Source organism: Varroa jacobsoni, unplaced genomic scaffold (assembly GCF_002532875.2).
Source record: "Varroa jacobsoni isolate VJ856 unplaced genomic scaffold, vjacob_1.0 scaffold_1005, whole genome shotgun sequence".
Classification (NCBI taxonomy): Eukaryota; Metazoa; Arthropoda; class Arachnida; order Mesostigmata; family Varroidae; genus Varroa; species Varroa jacobsoni.
In genome coordinates this window covers 143,742-162,905 of record NW_019213907.1, presented here as the reverse complement: position 1 = coordinate 162,905, position 19,164 = coordinate 143,742, and the positions used below count along the sequence as shown (strand labels likewise).

The 19,164-nt window shown below is 40.8% G+C and overlaps 2 long non-coding RNA genes across 4 annotated transcripts; one reads left to right on the top strand and one right to left on the bottom strand.

The window, feature by feature from the left end:
* Nucleotides 1-6,972: 6,972 nt before the first annotated feature.
* LOC111265761 (uncharacterized) lies at nucleotides 6,973-14,053 on the bottom strand. 2 transcript variants are annotated; one of them, XR_002683645.2, is made up of 4 exons: nucleotides 13,566-14,053; nucleotides 13,241-13,373; nucleotides 8,767-8,860; nucleotides 6,973-8,357 (listed from the first exon to the last, which is right to left on the bottom strand). It is a non-coding gene; the product is annotated as an uncharacterized LOC111265761 (long non-coding RNA). The 2 variants fall into 2 exon arrangements; XR_015313166.1 differs by lacking the exon at nucleotides 13,566-14,053 and having other exon boundaries at nucleotides 13,241-13,528.
* LOC111265762 (uncharacterized) lies at nucleotides 8,868-17,434 on the top strand. 2 transcript variants are annotated; one of them, XR_015313167.1, is made up of 6 exons: nucleotides 8,868-9,336; nucleotides 9,876-9,935; nucleotides 10,727-10,790; nucleotides 14,657-14,868; nucleotides 16,129-16,773; nucleotides 17,175-17,434. It is a non-coding gene; the product is annotated as an uncharacterized LOC111265762 (long non-coding RNA). The 2 variants fall into 2 exon arrangements; XR_002683646.1 differs by having other exon boundaries at nucleotides 8,868-9,935.
* The last annotated feature ends 1,730 nt before the right edge of the window (nucleotides 17,435-19,164 follow it).

The window sequence follows — 19,164 nt, the reverse complement described above, 5'->3', positions numbered from 1 at the left end:
CCCCCGATGAGCACCCCACAGAAAAACTAGCAATACGAAATCTGTGGTAATTTATATGCCTCATAACTATCCAAACAGATTGATCTAGACAGAACTATATCTCGATATAGCAGTTTGTTACAAAGTATGCCAAAAGGGCATTCAGTATGAGTTTTTCTTAATTAAACCATTGACATATTATAATTTCGACTTATTATATATTATGTGCAGTGATTAAACGGCTGAGGTATGGATAGATTGTTTTTAACAGTAAAATCTGTTCTACGGAAGCACCCTACTATCTTTTTCAGACCGAAGCAATGTTCGCTTTGCGTATTACTGCGGCGTAACCACTTCCCAAATCATGCGTTATTGGCGTTGGCTGGTAAAAATGCCCTAGGCCTGTTCGCATGCTAAATGACAGTAGAGGAACTGTACCTTCAGTGTACAGCCTAGAACTAGACCTATTATTAATACACAAAAAATCCAGATTTGTTCAAATATATCTAGATATATTTTTGAATGCAGTTACGTGGCATTATGTTATAGTAACGCTTTTTTTGTGCATCGTTTCTCAAAGATATCTGTGCTTTTCGCTAGCTGTCAATTATTTTCTATCGCAGATACGACTAATGCACACCCAGCGGTCTCGTGACAATGGCACGTAACCTATCTCAAGATGCTTTAACGATCGACAATAAAGCTGCAACAAAACAAATAGTAGTTTTTTTTTTAAGTTAAGCCTTTATCATGACACGCACGAGTAAATAACGTCGTAAACGCGAACGTTTCAATCGTTTCTAAGACGTTTCTAAGCCGCCATGCGTAGGTATCTCTATCGCGATATCGACGAAGCGTCATCTTTGAGTTATCCAAACAACAAGAAAAAGGGTAAGAATGAAATCAATAGATCATTATCGCTAGAGCATTATGCCAGTGCCAGCCTTGTATTTGTCCTTCCCTGCGTAGGCGTTAAACTCACTTCGCCGTAGAATCGTTTCCATTGTCAACCCTATGTACTGCCGTAGTTTCGTTGTTCTGTTTCTGTCGTCTGCCAACGATGAAAGACGGACCCAAACAGTCTCGTCGTCGCCTTACCTCTGTACTTTTTTGAGATTTTCATCAAAAGTGAAAAGATTCTGCGAAGCTGTAGACACCGTGCGACGCCGAAGCAACGGCTGAAGTACGTTCCTCAAAAAAAAAAACGAAATAGACGAAGGCGTTGACCAGAACGACGAACAAGACGGGCACTAAGCGACAACGAAGGCAGGCAAACAACGACATCGAGGTCCAGGCAGGACAAGTTTGGCCGCAACGAGCGGGAAACAACGGTTAAAAAGCAACTTAAATGTAGAAAAGAAGTGAAATTGGGGTAGTGTGTATATGTACAAATATGAAAAAAATTGAAACGCAAAATTATGCTCGTTTTTTGCGCACGACATGAGCTTGCTACTCGATGCTATAATAGGATTAGTCTAGCCGAATTGGATATCCATTAGTTTTCGTAATGATACACGAAATATCCTGAAAAAAAATCTATTTTTTATCAGAAACCCTACGAGAATATATGATACTAGTGAAAATACTTAATTCGTCCGTGCATCTTGTTGAAACAAAATACAACTCTTGAAGTATAAATGCGTCAGTTGTAGATGTACCACATTATAAGTGTACGTTTAGTGAAGACGAAGGGCAGGATAGAAAAAGGGGCAAATAAATACTTGTCATTATTTTCCGTCGTAATCCCTCGACTCGACTTGTAGTTTACGGACACACAACAATCCGATCAGCGCGAATCATGTTAATACGCACAGAATAAGTTATCAAAATACGACGTTTTATTTAAGTTACCGAATAAATGACTAAAGCAAATCTTTTCAGAATGGTCAATTATAGAACACAGCGGAGCAGTTAGTACCGAATGTATACAATCAACTTAGTGAGAGAATAAGCAAAATTTAGAGTTCTGCTGCAGTTCTGTTTAAAATTTTGGCACGTTCATCCGTCTTTCGGGGCAAATAAAGTTTCTTAAATCACTTTGTTTGATTATTAAAATACAACTCTATCATTGTTCTAACTCTGACAGTTCGTACAGATATACCACTCCACTGTTTAGTAACGGCTTCAGCTACACGCGATGCTCTATTAGCATTATTTCCTAAGCTGCATTTCAAAACCTTTATCTTGTATGGCTTCAGTACTGAGGACTCAAAGTGCACGGCCTTCCGGAGAACTTCACGGGGTAAATATTACATAAAATCTTAGTCTGTCTATCATCTTTCAAGGCCGCAAGTAACTCACCGGTAAATATATTGAGTTATTTAATTCATATCACGCTCATAAAGTTTTAAGATTGTACGGTGATAGATACACTTCGTGCCAGTTTAGAAAACTCATTTATCGTGTTATATATATTGTATATTTGAATTCATACAAAATACCATCGAACTTCCTGCACGATCGATAAGGGCAAATTGAAAGCTCTTAGCCTAACTAGAAGGAGGGTCATCATGTAATAAGTCGAGGGCATTGAGAAAAAGCTCGTACCCGGTATTGTTGTAAGATATCCTCTTGACACAGCGATGCTAGTTATAGATTGGTGCGAAAAATATCTCTAATACAACGAGACATTGTTCCAATGTTGTCCAAGAAATGTTACGACCAGTAACAGTCTATTACGATGTAGAATTCTGCAAGGTTAAGCGTTACCGCATGCTCATTGTTAAGGCTGAACGCAATATTGTAACTTGAAGAAAGTTTATGCATGAATACGCGTAAAGTTTAAACTGTGTTATATTCGGCTTGAGCATTGTAGCAATCAGTTAAGTGGTACGACTTGTCGCCACACGGTTGATGCACGAGGTATCGTGGACACAGCACGTATTTAGCCGGCAAAGATCGAAAGCACCTCGCTATGCAACCTAAAAGTGGCATCGTCTAGAACCGATGAAGGCGACGACGATTGCCATTGACAATTTCTATTGGCAAATCTCGGTATCCTCAAGCAATTGGCAGCAAACGATACCCTTAAGAGAAACTCAAACAGAAATATAAGCGATGATTGAATCAACAGACGATTCCGCCCACATTTCTGTTGACATTTATCGTTACATTGTTGATATACGTTGTTCTTTTCATTACCGCCATCATAACCGCCGCCATCATCATCATCATCATCATCGACTTCGTTGTCTTCATCAGCAGAATGTTCAGCTTCTCTCTACCTCCCTCCTGCCGGAAAATTCTTCATTGTTGCCGTTGTTGGCCAGCGCATCCAAATTCGTCGCTATCGTTGCTCTTTACCGCCTTCCTGTGGAACTGATCGCTGTTATCGCTTCCACCGTCGGCTTCGACCGTCGTCGCGATCTGCGAGCGTCGTTTAGACATCATTTTGGTCATCACTCGCGGCAACCACAACAACAAATTTATCGACAACAGCAGCAGCTAGAAACAAGTGGAATCCTCCACGATCGGACGCGCCATCGTGCTTTGGGCGCGTCGGCGAAGCAGTTGATCTACTAGAGCTGTATGACAGGAAGTCCCTAACATTAGACTATTGCCTTTCAACATAGCCTTACTGTTTCTTCATCGCGTGTACCACCAGCCGCAGAAATAGCAGTAGAAGCAATGTTTGCCAGCAATGGCTAGGTTTGGATGATTCACACCCCGCTACCAGCCTTAGCAGCATTTGCAAGATGGCAGCTGAGTCAGCAGTTCCTTTTGATAGTGACGTTCGTGCGCGAGGGTAGTGCCACGATTTACGCAAAAACTTCTGTAGCATCAGAGTCAACCGTCATCGGCACTGCCGTCAACAACTACAAGTACTTCAAATGAGCGGACGAAAGTCAGCCCGTCCATCGAGCATGCTTTATGCTCGCTACGCTATCCTTCAATGCAGTTCGGCTGAGCTGTACTAGATAGGCCTAATTTGACACTGTCCTACCTACTTGTTTCTGTGCTGCTGCCTATTCGGCACTTCTAAGTTAATGTGGCCCTCCTCGCGCTTTGCTCCTTCCTTATTGACGGGCAGTCCATCACGCACTCCCACATCCGTGCTATTTCACTTAAAAATACGACGCTAAATGATGACGGCAAACTGCAACTGTTGCCCTACCATCGTCTCTGCGTTACAGGATAGCCGCAGATACAACCATCCATTATATTATATGTACATACGAAAGTTCACTTGCCACGCTGTTCTACATGTGTAAGTGATTTGTCCATTACTGATGCCGCTATTACAGTTGGGTTTTTTTCTGGCAATTCCATTCTGGCCGATCCTAGGTATTCATCAGAGCATTTGCCATCTTTTGTGTTTAACTACTATTAATATAACTCCAGCTGCTAAATACCACCACAAATGTATACATCTAATGCTGTTAGAAGGCGTAAGCGTAAGTCCAAGGTGAAAACACCTACGGCATTACGGTGTGCATGTGTACAATATCCACAAGTTGATCGAGCGACCGCATACGGACACCAACAATGAATTCAGGAAAGGAGCGAGCAGTAAGGTAACGTCCTTAAACATGATTGGCGCTTTTTTGCCCCTTTATGCATGCCTTCTATTTGTTTCTATTGATATCAGTAAGTGAATGGGGTATTTCATGCTGGACACGTAATCAACACTTAGAAATTGTCATCGAAGAAACAAGTCGAAAAGAACAAACGGAAATGCTTACGTTATGTATAGAGTATGAACGCAAACAAGTGCTTTGGGGGGTCGATATAAATGTATTTTAACAAGAGCGCATAAAAATGGTTTGTAACAATGCGATTTTGGCTAGTTGTCATAGAAAAAGCACTTCGCCTATACGCTTTAGGCCCTGCGATTCATCTACACTATTGTAGCACCCCCCTCGCTACACTAGATAATCCTACGGCAGTTATTTTAAGCAACAATAGCAACGAGAAAAGGACAACTCGAGTAGAAGCAAAAGAAAAAACCTATTACATTGAAACATAATTACATCGTCTCTTCCTTTAAGCGAACGGTCATCACAATCATTCTAACACAGCCCTTGAACAAATCCTGTAATAACTTATGGATCAATACGGGAGCTATGCCGCACGAGATGTGTCAGACTGACATATAATGCATAATTCAAATGAAAATTTAAACACACAAAGAGATAGAAAGTTGTTATCTCTATAGTTATTTCATAACTTCTGCTGATAGCATGTGCCTGCTTGAATGCTTGGACTATACCTCTTCCAGGCCTGTTAGCAAATAACCTTTTCGTTTATGCGCAATCAAAGGTAGGAGGCTTGCTTGGGGCATCATGACTGTGATGGGCACACATGACAATTGTTTTTGCGTCTATGATTGTCACGACGACGCCCGCTTGTCAATGCGGCGTAACCGACAGCTGCGGATGCCGCAGCCGCATCTAAATTAACGTCATCGGGGTCGTTGCTGCCCACCCTATTTCTTCTTGCCCCTTCGACCTGCTACGAACGTGCTGTTTGATCGGCTGGCAGACAGCGAACGAACTAACCTAATAGAAGGGTAGATCAACGCATTTATCACAGCGTGCGGATAGAACCTGCCGCTGCTGCTGATAGTAATTGTTGATAGACTGAAGTCGTCGGTGGAAATTTGAGTCAAAAAAAAGAACCACCGTTATCATCGCCCCCACGCTTAGAGCCGAAAAGCAGGAATATCTACTGTAGTACAACTTCACTAACGTTGAGGACAACGGCAAAGATAAATGCAACAATAACAAGCACAAAAGTAAAAGATATAGCGAGCAAAAGAACAAACGACAGCAACAAGAAGTCGATCGTCCCTCGTTCATTCGCGAAAAAACGAGAGCTGTTGGCTTTTGTTACCGTGATAATGACAACTGTCGCCGTCGCTACCGCGGCCATGACGTCCGCTGTTGGACGACCACGATGCCCTATTGCAATATTGCTCCTAGCGCATCCTTGCTATGGCCGCCGTTTTCCTATGCGTGTATTGGGGATGCTGTAGCGACCAGCGCGCGCCTTGCTTATGCTACTTGTTGGTGTGACTGACTGGAGATCGACTTACTACAGACTGAAGTAGAAATAATACAAAAAGAAAAAAAATGACGTGGTGACTGTTATCGATAGTTTCCCGGAAAGCTACAGCTATCGCAGCAGAACCGCTGTTGCTAGTTCTACTGATGCGCACAAACAGTTTACACAGATAGATAGCCGAAGGAACCTGATTTTTTTTCTTTTTTCATTGGCAACTTCAAGCACGCGATAGATGTACGACAAAAGGGACTTGAGTGGGGCAAACATTGAATTGCTATTCATTGTCGCTAGTGTTGCTGCGCAAACGTTAATCTATGTACGAGCTAGATCGATGGCTATTTTGGGCGTGCACCTATATATCGGAATGCGTTCTATATGTTTACATTAAACTAAAATAGAGTTGCGTACGAGTTATTGAGATTCTTGAGGTGCTTGTTTCTTCAAAATATTGGGGATGGATGATAGAGTAAAATTAAGTCCATGGTCTATGGTTGCGCTTTCAATAGAGCTCTATTCAACACTGGCGATCATGTGCCGTCCGAGATGCGTAGAAACGTATTCTGAGAGCCTCAGATATTTGGTGCCTTTAGAATCCACAGAGAAGCAACGATAAGGAAGAGAAATCGGAAAAATCTGAACGAGTAATAATGCATACCTCTATTTACACGTATGAGCTCAGACAATTGGCAGAATATACCCGCGTAGTATCAGGCAGGCGAAAAGTGAGGTAGAGGAAGACCACGTTTAAGAAAAATTTCTAAAGAACCGCACTCAGTAGGGGAATAGGCTTGCCTCAATTTATCTACGAAGGCTTTATTAAAGAGAATGGATGAATATCAAGCTCGATCATACTTTTGAAGTTCAATACCGATTTAGCCGCAGTAGAGTAGCAGCATAAATGTTCGTTGCATAAACCCTATCACTTCACAGATCGGCGAAATTTAACTTAAGAATGAAAAAAAAATCAATACTAAGCAAATATGAAAACAGTTAAATTTTTCATACGTTACGGGAAAATTTATTTACAAAATATCTTCAGCATTTTAAAAAAGAATTACAGTTTTTCGCACGTCTCGAAATGGGGTCAGTCTTCCAAGCTAGTCCAACATATATTATCCACGGTCCGACATCGCTTCTGTGGCCAGGTCTTGAATATCTGTTTTCGCAGCAATCCTCTGCTTTTCCCCAATTAAAGTCCCCACGACGACTGCCATATTTATCGAGTTTGATGTCCTCTTTTTCTCGTGATATATTCGTACAAGTTACTGACCGTAACTTTAACATGAAGTCGTTTAACTGTCCGGTATCGTTGACGGGCAGTAAGACAACTCGCAACTTATACTTTCCGTTTGCAAAATGCACATGTGCCTATACGCTCCTCCTCTATACGCCACAAGCACCATCTTGAAAACTTTGAATCTTGCAACATTCTTTACCACTCATATGTATACAAAGCATAGGGAACTGTCTTCATTATCGAGGAAACGAAAATAGGCCATTTCGTTATTCTTAGGTAAAATTTTCCACTGATTCGCGACTTTTTTTTCGTTAGATTCCCAGGCTCAGTTTTTTCTTTCGTTCGATGAACCACACCAGCAACAATGCAAAATCTAAATAAAAAGATGGCCACAACTCTGAGCACTGATGCCGCTAAAAGAAAGCATAACATTTAAATCCTAGAACTCCTCTATTGCAATAGCTTGAGATAGCTTTCGTCCAATTTCGCAACGTACATACAACAAAATATGTATATGTGGTTGAGATAGTTCATTTTGTATATGTGCTTCTGTATGCTGTTATTCGTGTGTGTTATTGTGCTTTATTATGTGGTCGTAGGCAATCACTATTGAATTGGTGACTCCGCAGGCCCTGTTCGATCGATGCTTGACCCCAATCTTTGCCGGATTTTGATGTGAGTAAGCTTGCTAGACCACTGCCATCATCGATGTCGTTCGTCAGTTGAGTGTAGCTGGAATAAATGTCCGCTGTAGCGCGACAGCAAGCGCTCACCGAGTCTCCGCAAGCTGAAAGCGACAAAGGCGCTGCGTGTGGCATAAGCGATTACGGCAACGAAAAAGAATCAAAATCACGATTAAGGCAGTGCAGTGCTGGCGATGACAATACTGATTGTGATGATAGAGTGAGGGCATTCGAAACGAAGAAATTCACATTAGGACTAAAGGGCAATGAACGAATGTCAGCCAAGCTTTACTTCAGCGCACAAGAAGCAGTACTCAGCAAGTTATGGCCAGGACGTCCTCTCTAAAGAAACTTGTCGTCGTTGCCTTCAGGCGTCATAACGCATCGTAGAAACTGAGGGAGGGGACACTGCACGAACGTTTCGGCAGCACGTCTATATATGCCTGTATCTTTACCTGTAATTTCATTTTACGTAAGGATGCCTTAGCTCTGAATACACGGTCCGTTCGTTACAACATTAGTAGCCATACTAAAATAATCTGCTTTTTGACGAACGAAGAATAGCAATGGGCATGTTATAGAATAAAAAAGAAACATAACACTATAGAAAGAAAACATAGCACTGCAAATCTATGAATGGTATCGACGTGTTTTGGGCCAACCTGAGCAGCCATGACAACGTAAGGGTTCCGACATAAGGCCGAACGTAAATGAGACTTATGTCTAGTTTTGTTTGTCGAAAAGGACCAGCGCTCTCTTCCTCGACGTTCGCAGCCTAAGTACGTTACACCTATAGCTGTAAAAGCTAAACTATGTTGCAGTAGTCGTTGTTTTGTTATTTCAATATGTCCGCAATCAACTTACTTGTGCCGATCATGCGGGAGCGCACGTATTACATTACATGAGCATCGACGGCAAAGCCGCTTCTTGCCGATGCCCGTCGTCAACCACACGTGTCCTGAAAATATGCGATTATATGTAACGCCCCGGTGATCCTTTAGAAGGAAACACCTACACGCCAGGCTACCTACGATAAGTTTATGCGACTATTGCTAGTGTTTAGCAAATACAGTTTAAAGAACGAGGCTGTCTTCCGATTTTATACTAGCAGGGGGTGTAATCGGCAGTTCTGTGTACTTTCTAAGCCGAGGCTGAAAGCTACATGCTGCATATCCATGAAAGTAACCGTAAGCCACTGGCTACCTTTAAAGCAACCGAAAAAAGGCCAAACATCTTATACATGAGCGATTGCTGCTTGTGGTTGCACATCTGTGCCTCGCTTTATAAGGCTTTAAGCGACCAAGCGGCTGACTTGGTAGGCACTCTAGGCCATTGTTGTTTAACACCGCTTTTTGGGATTTTCTGATGATGATTTGGTGATCTTATAAGAGTAGCCAGATGTACTCACGTGCAATATATCCAGCAAATCGTCCAGTAAGTATTTTTTTAAATATTATTTACGTTTTACTACGAAATGATAAGTACTTTAAATGATCGCAAATACTAAATATACTGAAAAAACTTAAACATAATTTAAATCATCACATGACATGACCCGTTGTAGTTTTTTAGTTTGGCTTAATTTAAAAGTTGCGGTTAAATGGGATGAAATAAGGCGGTGAACTAATTTACAGTAGGTGCCAATTTTGAAGGCCATGTCAGATCAGAACTACTAGTCTTTCGCGCTAAGGGTCCCTCTTCTCCCGAAGTGGCACCCTAATGCTAACTTTGTTTCGGGGCATTGAGCTGCGTACTTCGCCGTGAGCAAGGTAAGTATTACTCTATTCTGTCCTAGAACATGGCTTCAAAGTGGTACTTGAAAAGCGACACATTTTCCATTCGTACTATGTTAGTTGTACTAGATGCTAGATGCATTCAGAACAGAAAAAAACAAAATGGAATATCTTTGTGGTGATGTACAGTTATACGTGGTATCAATTGTATGCATCTTGTCGTGTTTCTTATAATCGAAGTGACCATAGGCAAGCTAAGAGCTAGTGAGCGGCAGCCTTCGGCAAACGGATATTTTAATGGTAAGCTCTTTCCGGAAGAGGAAGCTTTTTTAATTCTTTTCAAATAGCGACTCAGTTAATCTTTTTTTCACGTATTCGACTAGCAAAACGGGACTTTTCTATGAAAAAAATTGACACTCTTATAACATATTAACTTGACGTTTAGGTAACTCTCTGTTAAAGCTAACTTGTACTTTAATTGTACATTTTATTTCTCCACACACATCGCTAGCCAAATACTCCTCCTAATTAGCAGGAAAAATCTTTCGCTAAAGTGTGTTTAAGAAAGACTGGTATGAATATGGTTGTTTATACACTTAATAAAAGACGACGTTAGATGTTACTACTTTGATAAGATTTTCACCATACCGTATTTGCCCTTGAGCAATGTCATATTTGGCATATGATAGAGAAGGGTCTTATTATATATACAATGAACTTTTATTTCTATCTAATATAATGCGCGTTTTACTTCATACTGACTTGAAAAAAATAATGTTTAGAAATTTCAATTTTGCTAGCTTCGTTTTGTTAACGGATCTGATGGAAGCATGGCCATGTAGAGAACGACGTAAACGATTGGGCGCTGTAAGGGGATCCAGGGTCTAATACCGAAATGACGTTACGGCTGAGGAACAACTTCAAAAAGCTCGTTACTTCACTCCATTTGACAGTATCGCTGTTATACGGATAGTCAGATAACATGCATCGGATATCACCGTCTAATTATTTCAGTTAGCTATATCGCACTTCCTTTCTTGCAAGTTTTCCTTATTAAAATGGCTAAAATTCGTGTACGGCATCTTTCACAGTCGACGCTTCCTGTTCACGAAGGAGCACAGCCAGAAAGTCCCACGATATCTCAGCGTAGCAGAGGTAAAATAAGTCATCGTAGGACATTATTACACTAATATGAATACGATATAGAAGTGCAGATGTACAAAGTCTAAGATCTGACACCCAAACACGTAATTATGTTAGCATCTGAGTTACTCACTCCCACATTCAGCGGAACGCCTTTCTATCGTTCCCGAATGTTTACCCATATCGGTCAGCAGAAGTAAAACTACTCTTTTAATCGAATGTAGTAGTGTAGGTAATCACTGGGCAGAGTAAGGAACAATTGACTAACATTTTACCGTATTTAACGCTTTCGGCATAGTGTAACTCACGTAATTTCAGTGCGTACGAAGTATAATTTCTGGCATCTCGAATGGAACGAGTGTTGACCATGCGTCTCAAATGCTACTTCAAAAAATGGATAGCCGTTTAGGCAGCTATCTTTTATCTTGATTTATATAGGCTACCTATAAACGCTAGGTTTTATCATGGGTGCGTACCAGCCTATTTTAGCTGCTGGTGCTTTGTGTCGAGTAGTAACAATTATTTAGTGACGTTTAAAAACGACGAGATCCACAACGCCAAAACTAGCGTCTCATCTCTTTCTTCAGATACGAAGCGCCTTCGGCAGACTTTACATAACCGACTTCATTGGAAATTTCGTAGCTGATATTCAAATGATGGAAAATGTGAAGGGTGGTTAAAATGAAAAACTCTGACTGAATAAAAGCAGCCGTAACGCTGTTAGGCCTAGGCCGTGGCTTAACGGCTTTTTGGAACGATCGGAATTGTGTACACAAACCTCCACGCGCTCTGTTACATCTGATTAGCATTAATATCGTTGCGATCCCTACCGGCAATGCATTTCAGCCTGGCCTCATCAGGCCACAGTCTGTTCGAAATCGACATTTTCAAAAAATAGAGTTCAGTGGATAGCCAGAATGCACCTACATAGGTACAGTAAAATATTTTAAAATTTCAGTCTCTATATTTCGTGTCCTTAAAAATCAATATTTCACTTTAGGTCTTAATTCTATTTAGATTGGCAGAGTGTTTGGGTTCGGCGGTTACGATAGTGTCGTTGATTGTCAGTACACGTAAGATGTCGATGCTGATATATGGAATAGGACAGTGATGTATTTGTTGTCTCGGCATCATTCTTATTGGGTAATGTTATCTCCGCGGAACAATCCAAGTATGTCAAAGTTCGTCTATCGTTATTGCATTGCGTGCGGCCATTACTGATACCATCAGCATTTCATTTAGTGTCTGCTTGCCACCGCTGAATAAATATCGATTAATTGAGATGTTATTAGAATCGTATTAGTCAACCGTAAGCACAGCCCCGTTGACAGGAACAGAGGCTGCAGAAGCTATGGGTATCATTCTATAACGCCTGCTATAAAAGTATTACGAGTGGTAGCGGTGTTCCGATGGTACCGCATAGCCACGTTCCCACCTTTTCACTTATATAGATGCTGCTCCTGCCACACAAACGACAACTTGCCGATAGACCAACGAGCTAGATATTTGTAAACGCACAACCATTTGAATTTACCGCGCAAACATGATTCACCGACAGGTATATGGCCATAGCCACACTTAAGAGTCCTATGGCTTCGCGCAAAATCGAAACGGCACTATGTCATAAAAGCATAAAGAGTAAACATTGATATTTGTCGACGATTCACTGCCTGTCGAGCTACTAGCGTAATGTAAAAGGTCCTGCTGGTCTCTCGACACGGCCTTAATGGGTCGGACAGTGTAAGCCATTACTATTGCTGGAACCTAGGTGATGTCGGACACAGTGCAGCATAATCATGTTACTTCACGGACAAACATTAACACAATACTGCGTATTTGTTATTATTAGAAAGTTACCTTCCTTCGTTTTTCGCACAAATTTATAACACCCTACCAGGACATTTTGTCGGCAGATATCAAGCCGGTTCAGATTAGGGCACCTCTTCAGTCACTCCAGTAGCTGGTTGGAGAAGCAAGCAAATATATATATATGTATGAGAGCGGTAAGAAAGCTAATTTCGAAACAGTCGATCTTTACCAAATAAGTTATTTATTTTTCATCGAATGGCATTTTAAAGACTGCATAATAATATTTTTCTCTTCGTGGCTATTAATGCAACAAAACTTTAAGAGACAACTGCATCCAGTAAGTTAGTGTTCTCAAAGAGATCTGCCCTTTAGCCTGAGAACCTATTTGAGAGTCTTATTAAGTGAAGTGTTTTTAATCTTTTGTTAATCATAATCAATGTTTTCTCTTTCAACTAAAAAATTAGTTCACAGTCCTAATCAATCAAGATTGGCTTGTAGGCCCACACAAGGCATTGCTTTATTGCTAGCGATTTCCAGTGAATAGTTAGATTTTGTGTATTTGAATTGCTGGCATGATATTATAAAGCGTGACAGCTTATTCTTCCTATAGAAGCGGACGTGAAAAGGCAAGAAGACACTTATTCGTTACTTACCCATATGGGCTTACTTGTGCGTAGTGTCTGAATAGATGTCTGTGCTAGACAGCGCGGTGGTGTTTTTACAGGGTCTACCTAAATAGGCTGTTGCTGGGCAGGCATGGGTGTTGCCGGAATGAGACACTATAGGCTGTAAACGAGATAGGAAGCGTAGAGAAGCCATCTGTTAATGCAACAGACGAACCGAGACAAAAACGACAAGCAGTAAGACGGCAAACAACACGATCAAATATAAACACAAAGATCTAATCAAATATTCACTTAGTTATGTTATCGTATCGAGCTGGGCGTCGATCGATATGGCACAACAGAGAATTAATACCCTGTATATCCCTCGACGATGGCCTTGGATAAACGACTACGCTGAGCGTTCAGTAGATATAATGTTAGCGAAAATAGATGTTGAAAGAAGAGCCCACCGATGATAGACTGATCTATAATATGATCAGTCACGGATCAGCTGTAACACGTACAGAACAAAGTACAGCCGAGAAGATATCCTATAAGTATATTTGTGCATCGATATTTAAACGCTGTAGGTGTGAAAGGAACTGAAACATCTGTTTACCTAACTAGACTAATTCATTTATCGAGCCAGTTTGTTAATTTGTAATCCAGTTTTACATAACATAATCTGGCACTACTTTGGGCTATATAAGGCTTCGACTCTCAGTAAATAAAAAGGTTTAGGGCTTGCTTGTAACCGGTCAAAATGTGGGTTTCTGTTATGAGATGGTAAATGCGCCATAGAATTATACGAAGGCCCTCAGCATGCACCAGCAATGCCCAATCCAGGCCAAATAAAAATAACGCGGATATCTACTTTTGTCTTGAATTCTGTTATAAGAGCTATAATTTAAGAAATATCAGACAATTACATTGCAGATTTAGCTACTGTAATTCATAATCTATATATATAATAGATTTAAACAAGGCGCTAGGCTGCACTTCCCTCGATTGAAGAAATCGATTAGGGTTAGACCTTACTAGCAAACTGTAAACAAGGCCCTATTTGTTACGCAGCGTCACCGCACGTCGTATATCTAGCAGTTTGATGTATATAACCAAGTTATAGATATATATTGAATAGTAAATTAGATATTAGGCGATGGATTTCGATGTATAGTCTTTCTCTTAACTTGGCTCAACGTTACTTTAATACTAATGAACTTAGGTTACGTATTGAAACCTGTGCAAGATACTATAATTCAACGATGAGTGTTGTTATTTAGCAATTCCAGAAATGTCTGCTTAATCTGAAGTACGACTCATTAGTCTGTCATCTTTTTGTGTCTACTAACTGTATCAACATTTCAAGTCGAAAACTTATTCACTTTGTTTACCTTTCAACACAAAAACAAGCTTAAGATAGGCTAACGACCTATCGATTTGCTGTAAATCACCTATTTTCAGGGGAAAAAAAAGCCGCTTCCCGCTCTAACTAAAGATGCTGGCGTTATTTATATTGAAGTCAAGCGCGGCGTTTCTGGCAATTTGATAACATCTCGATGTCTTCATCATACATGTCAAATCTTCTAATACACGAAGGTGTCGACGTCTCCCGATGCAGTCAGCCACGCAAGGGAATAGCGAACGAGCAAGCTGCCCTGTCTATAGAAGTGCAGGTACATAAACTCGCGACAAAGCCATAAATCAATTACTTCAGATGTGTCTGAATGCGCGTACTCTGCGTCTATTTCAGCTTCGGATCAAACGTTAAACATGATCTTTAACACCATTTTCGAAGTATAAAAAGTTATTTTAATATAACACAATCGAAAAACTTTTTTTATTTAAAAACATTAGTGATTTACAACATCAGTAGTGGCCCCCTCAAAAAGCGAAATTAAAAAACCGTTTCTAAGATTGTTTGATAAGACAAACGGTAGTAACGCCTGCACGTTTATTATCTCGAAAGACAGTGATAAACACGTGAGTGTTAATACTACGTTGGGAATCAGCAACGCTGGAAAGAATCTGATCTCGAGAAGTGTTTACAAAATCTTTGCGATTATGCAGAATACGCGTTTAGTAAGACAGATGTAACATCCAGAAGTGTTGCCTTCAACTTGGGCAAAAGGAGTGCCAAATAAGTTACAAATGTAACTAAAATAATATTAGTTACCCTTAGAATCTGCACGTTAGACATAGCGTTAATATTGTCTTGTTTTTTTTTTGCTTAATTTTGTCACGTTTTCGAATGGAAATTGAGGTACTGATTCATTCCATTTTGGATCATATTCAAATCGTAGCTGGAGTAAGTTTACGATTGATGTCGATGGAAGAGAAGAATTCAGATCACTAATTACGTCCGTTACCTTGAGTCGTACACGATGGACATCTAATAGGTTCATATAGATATATTGGTTACTTGGTAGTATTGAAGGTAGCTCAACTGCGTTGTTTGGTAAACATCAAACTTCAGTAGACGCCTATATAAATTCGCTCTGATTCAACTCTACATCTCGTAGCTGTCGCGCTCGCGAAATTCGGAAGCCATTGTGTTTTCCTGGGTATATAGATTCCTTCCTAATAAATTTACACGTTGATTAGAAACCGACAGTATTAATTTCCCTTAGCAGCCTTCACTCTGCCAATGGCGACTCTCAGTTTGGAGATGGTAAACGGGTACGCATCAGTGGCGAAACTTGCCATATCTACCGCATGACATAATAAAATATCATTAATACTAGCATCTGTTGCCATCTTTCCGTAGTTCAGTCACGTCTTTTACTACTCTTTTTTTAGGTTGCTTTTTTTCGTTGAGCTGCGTTTTCAGATTAGTCTTCTGTTAGTGCCCGCCCGACAGTGGCGCGTCCTGATGGGAGACGTACGCATACACCGACGTATTATTAACACAAACTGCCGATTGGTTGGTTTGCTAGGTTGGCAGCCGGATGCACTTCACCCTACGGAAAATGTCTTCGCTTCCGTCTCCATTTGCAGTCGAATCTAGTCGTCGCAGTGGTGAGTGAGCGGCCGAACGAGCGCCTTCTCGCTCAAATCTTTCCTGTCTTTACGTAACGAAGAACGGCGACGACTGCTTGCGGGCTGCTAAGGCCTACAGCGGTGTAACTCCAGCATGGAAGTTCCGCTGCTGCTAGAACCACTCTCTCCATTGCTACCTAGTGCCGCTGTCGACGGTGCCAAGATTATGGGAGCCACTATAGTTGTCACGCTGCTGCTGCTGCTACTGTTGCACGTTGTTCCTTAAAATCTCTACGGACTCTCGGACTTTGCCCGTTACTCATGTTTACGTAACGTGCTTCAACACAGTTTCTGGCAGCCAGCATCAGAAATTCTGGAAATCGAACAAAACACCAGAGGCGTCCACGGCAACAACGACAATCACAGTTACATAAACCACCGCTGTCAGCGTCGCGCATAGGCGATCAATACAGTAGAAACAATAACCACGACGACAGTCAGCCGGACAAACCCAAATCAGCTGAAGCATTGATAGTCAGTCCTAGCTAGAAGAAGCGTCAACTGAACGACAATTTTCGACAACAAAAACCTGAAAGGCGAAGGTACTTTTTTTTGTTTTTTTTTGTAGTTAAAGCGAGAACGCTTCAGCACAACTGGCAGAGGCAAACATCTTACAGTTCATCTCACATTTATACATACAAAAATAATAACGATAATAACATTAATAATAACAACTTAACGTATATGGTGCATGTGCCAGGCAAACAGAATTGCCAAATGATAGACACAGATTTGCTTTTGTCACTTATATGTTCGTAATAGCTCTCGGCCCATCATGCGCTCTGGGCATATGGCAAACGTTTGCCTCAGACAGAGATATCGCTTTCCAGAATCTAGCTTCGGATACGTTGGATGGTCTAAAAGCTACATTTCGATCCATGCCTTGCTAATAGATATAGATCATGCATATAATAATAATAACTTTTTTTTATTTACTACATAGGTTGTGTAGTACATGTCGTTCTCACGACTTGAAGCAGCGATTCCTGGTCTCTTTCAGTCACAGGCTTGGCTATCGCATCGACGACTATATAAACACAGGACACGACATATTCGATGGTAAGGACCAATTAAAATCAAATTACCACTTCCTGGAAGAGGCCACCGACAGTTTTGAGCAAAAGCACTTTTTAGCTAAAAAAATATACTTTGCTTGAAATAAAAGTGACTGAGCTTTAATAAATACCACTTGTCTATTTTAAACATGAACTAATCTCTAATAAGACATCTCCGCTATGACCAGACCGTTCTAACAAGTCCAATCTGCACATTCGGTGCTATGACTATTCTAAACGAGGTCCCAACGGATGGAGGCTGATCATTGCCTTTGGCAGGACCATATAAAAAAATTATCTTCCGCTTTCAATAAGCAATTTCTTTAAAATTTTTCTAAAATGTATGGGTCACAATACCCAAGGAGTAACAAAGATAGCTTTTCGTGCGTGTCAAAAATAAAATAAAGAATCGATGGCCTATTGGGAAGCCACCCTTTGTCCTGCCCTCTAGAGGCACATTAATTGTCGGATACATGTAATTTATGGCTTCATGAAGTGAATTAGTAGTGGGATACGTTTGCCTACCAGTTACCCTCGTTAGGGCATTAAATTTTCCGTAATTACTAGGACCTATATTGGGGGAATAATCGGGTTGATGTCAAAGTTACCTAATCCTTTGCTCTATAAGGAAGTGATTGAAGCACAGCAAAAAAAATCTAGCATTGTTATTAAGTAACTAGACTGCGTACTCTTGGTTGCATTGCTAACACTTCCAAAACCTTTTTCGAAACTCGAGAAATGAGGGCTGTTGTCACTGCTTCATTTTCAGCGGGTGGTCCATGGTAGACTATGCTTTTCTTGTTTACTACCTTACGTCCGTACCCCTTCAACACAGCCATCGAACCCGATTTCTTTTGAGGGTGACGCCGTTTCCTTTCCTGGTGGCAATAGAGACTGAATCGTGCCTCGTCAATGGCGACCGTAAAGACCAAGCGGGTTTTTTGTCGATTAAAATTCCACAGATTGCACGTAAAATGCGCCACTTTCATTTTCAACTGGGCTGGAGTCAATTTATGGAACACCTTTTTTTCCCAGTCTCCGCATATTCAGCATTTAGTCTATAATCCTGTAGCATATTAGATGTAAAATGCAAGTGTTGGCCAACATAATCCTTTTTTCGTGGAAGGCTTCCTCGATTCGGCAATGGCGTTCTGTCCTTCTGGTCCACTTCTCGGTCACTTCCCCGGTTGCCCTCAATACTTCAATCTTCGTTCTTGAGACGTTTGCATCATTTACGAAATATGTTTTTCTTTAAGGCCTGGTTGCCTTATGTACTCATAGAATCTTCAATGAATTTTCGTAGCGCTGCAGCCCTTGAGGAACAAAAACGTGACCACTAAGCGCTTATCTCTGAGAGGCAAAAATCGTTTTCCTTTTGAAGTCGTTTCTCCCAGAGTAAACTTGAACCGGATATATTTTTACAATATGTGACTGTCTACAATAAAGAAACTTTAAAGCTGTAAGAAAATGGTCAATGCTCAGCAAGCATAATGATTATGTTTAGGTCGGATTTACCCCTTTGTAACCTAAATCTTGGAAAATTTAACTTGGACAACCTTACTAAGCACGTTAGGGTTATTTTAATTAGCGTTTTTTGAATACAATAATTCACATCCGATCACCAAAGCTAATAGTTATTGTTGATTTGTTTTAACTATTTACATTGCCTAGTAACATGTTGTCATACTAATCGACACGGCTCAAAGCTATCCAAATAGGCGAATTTCGACTTCGAAATCTGAATGGGTACCGTAAAGAAATCCGACCGCCAAACGCCATGTGCGGCTCACGTATTTGCAGACTAGGCTAGCGAATATCCCAGCCGTAATTTCATGAAAGTCAATTCCGCCAGCTCTTGGGATAAACGCCGGAGTCGCC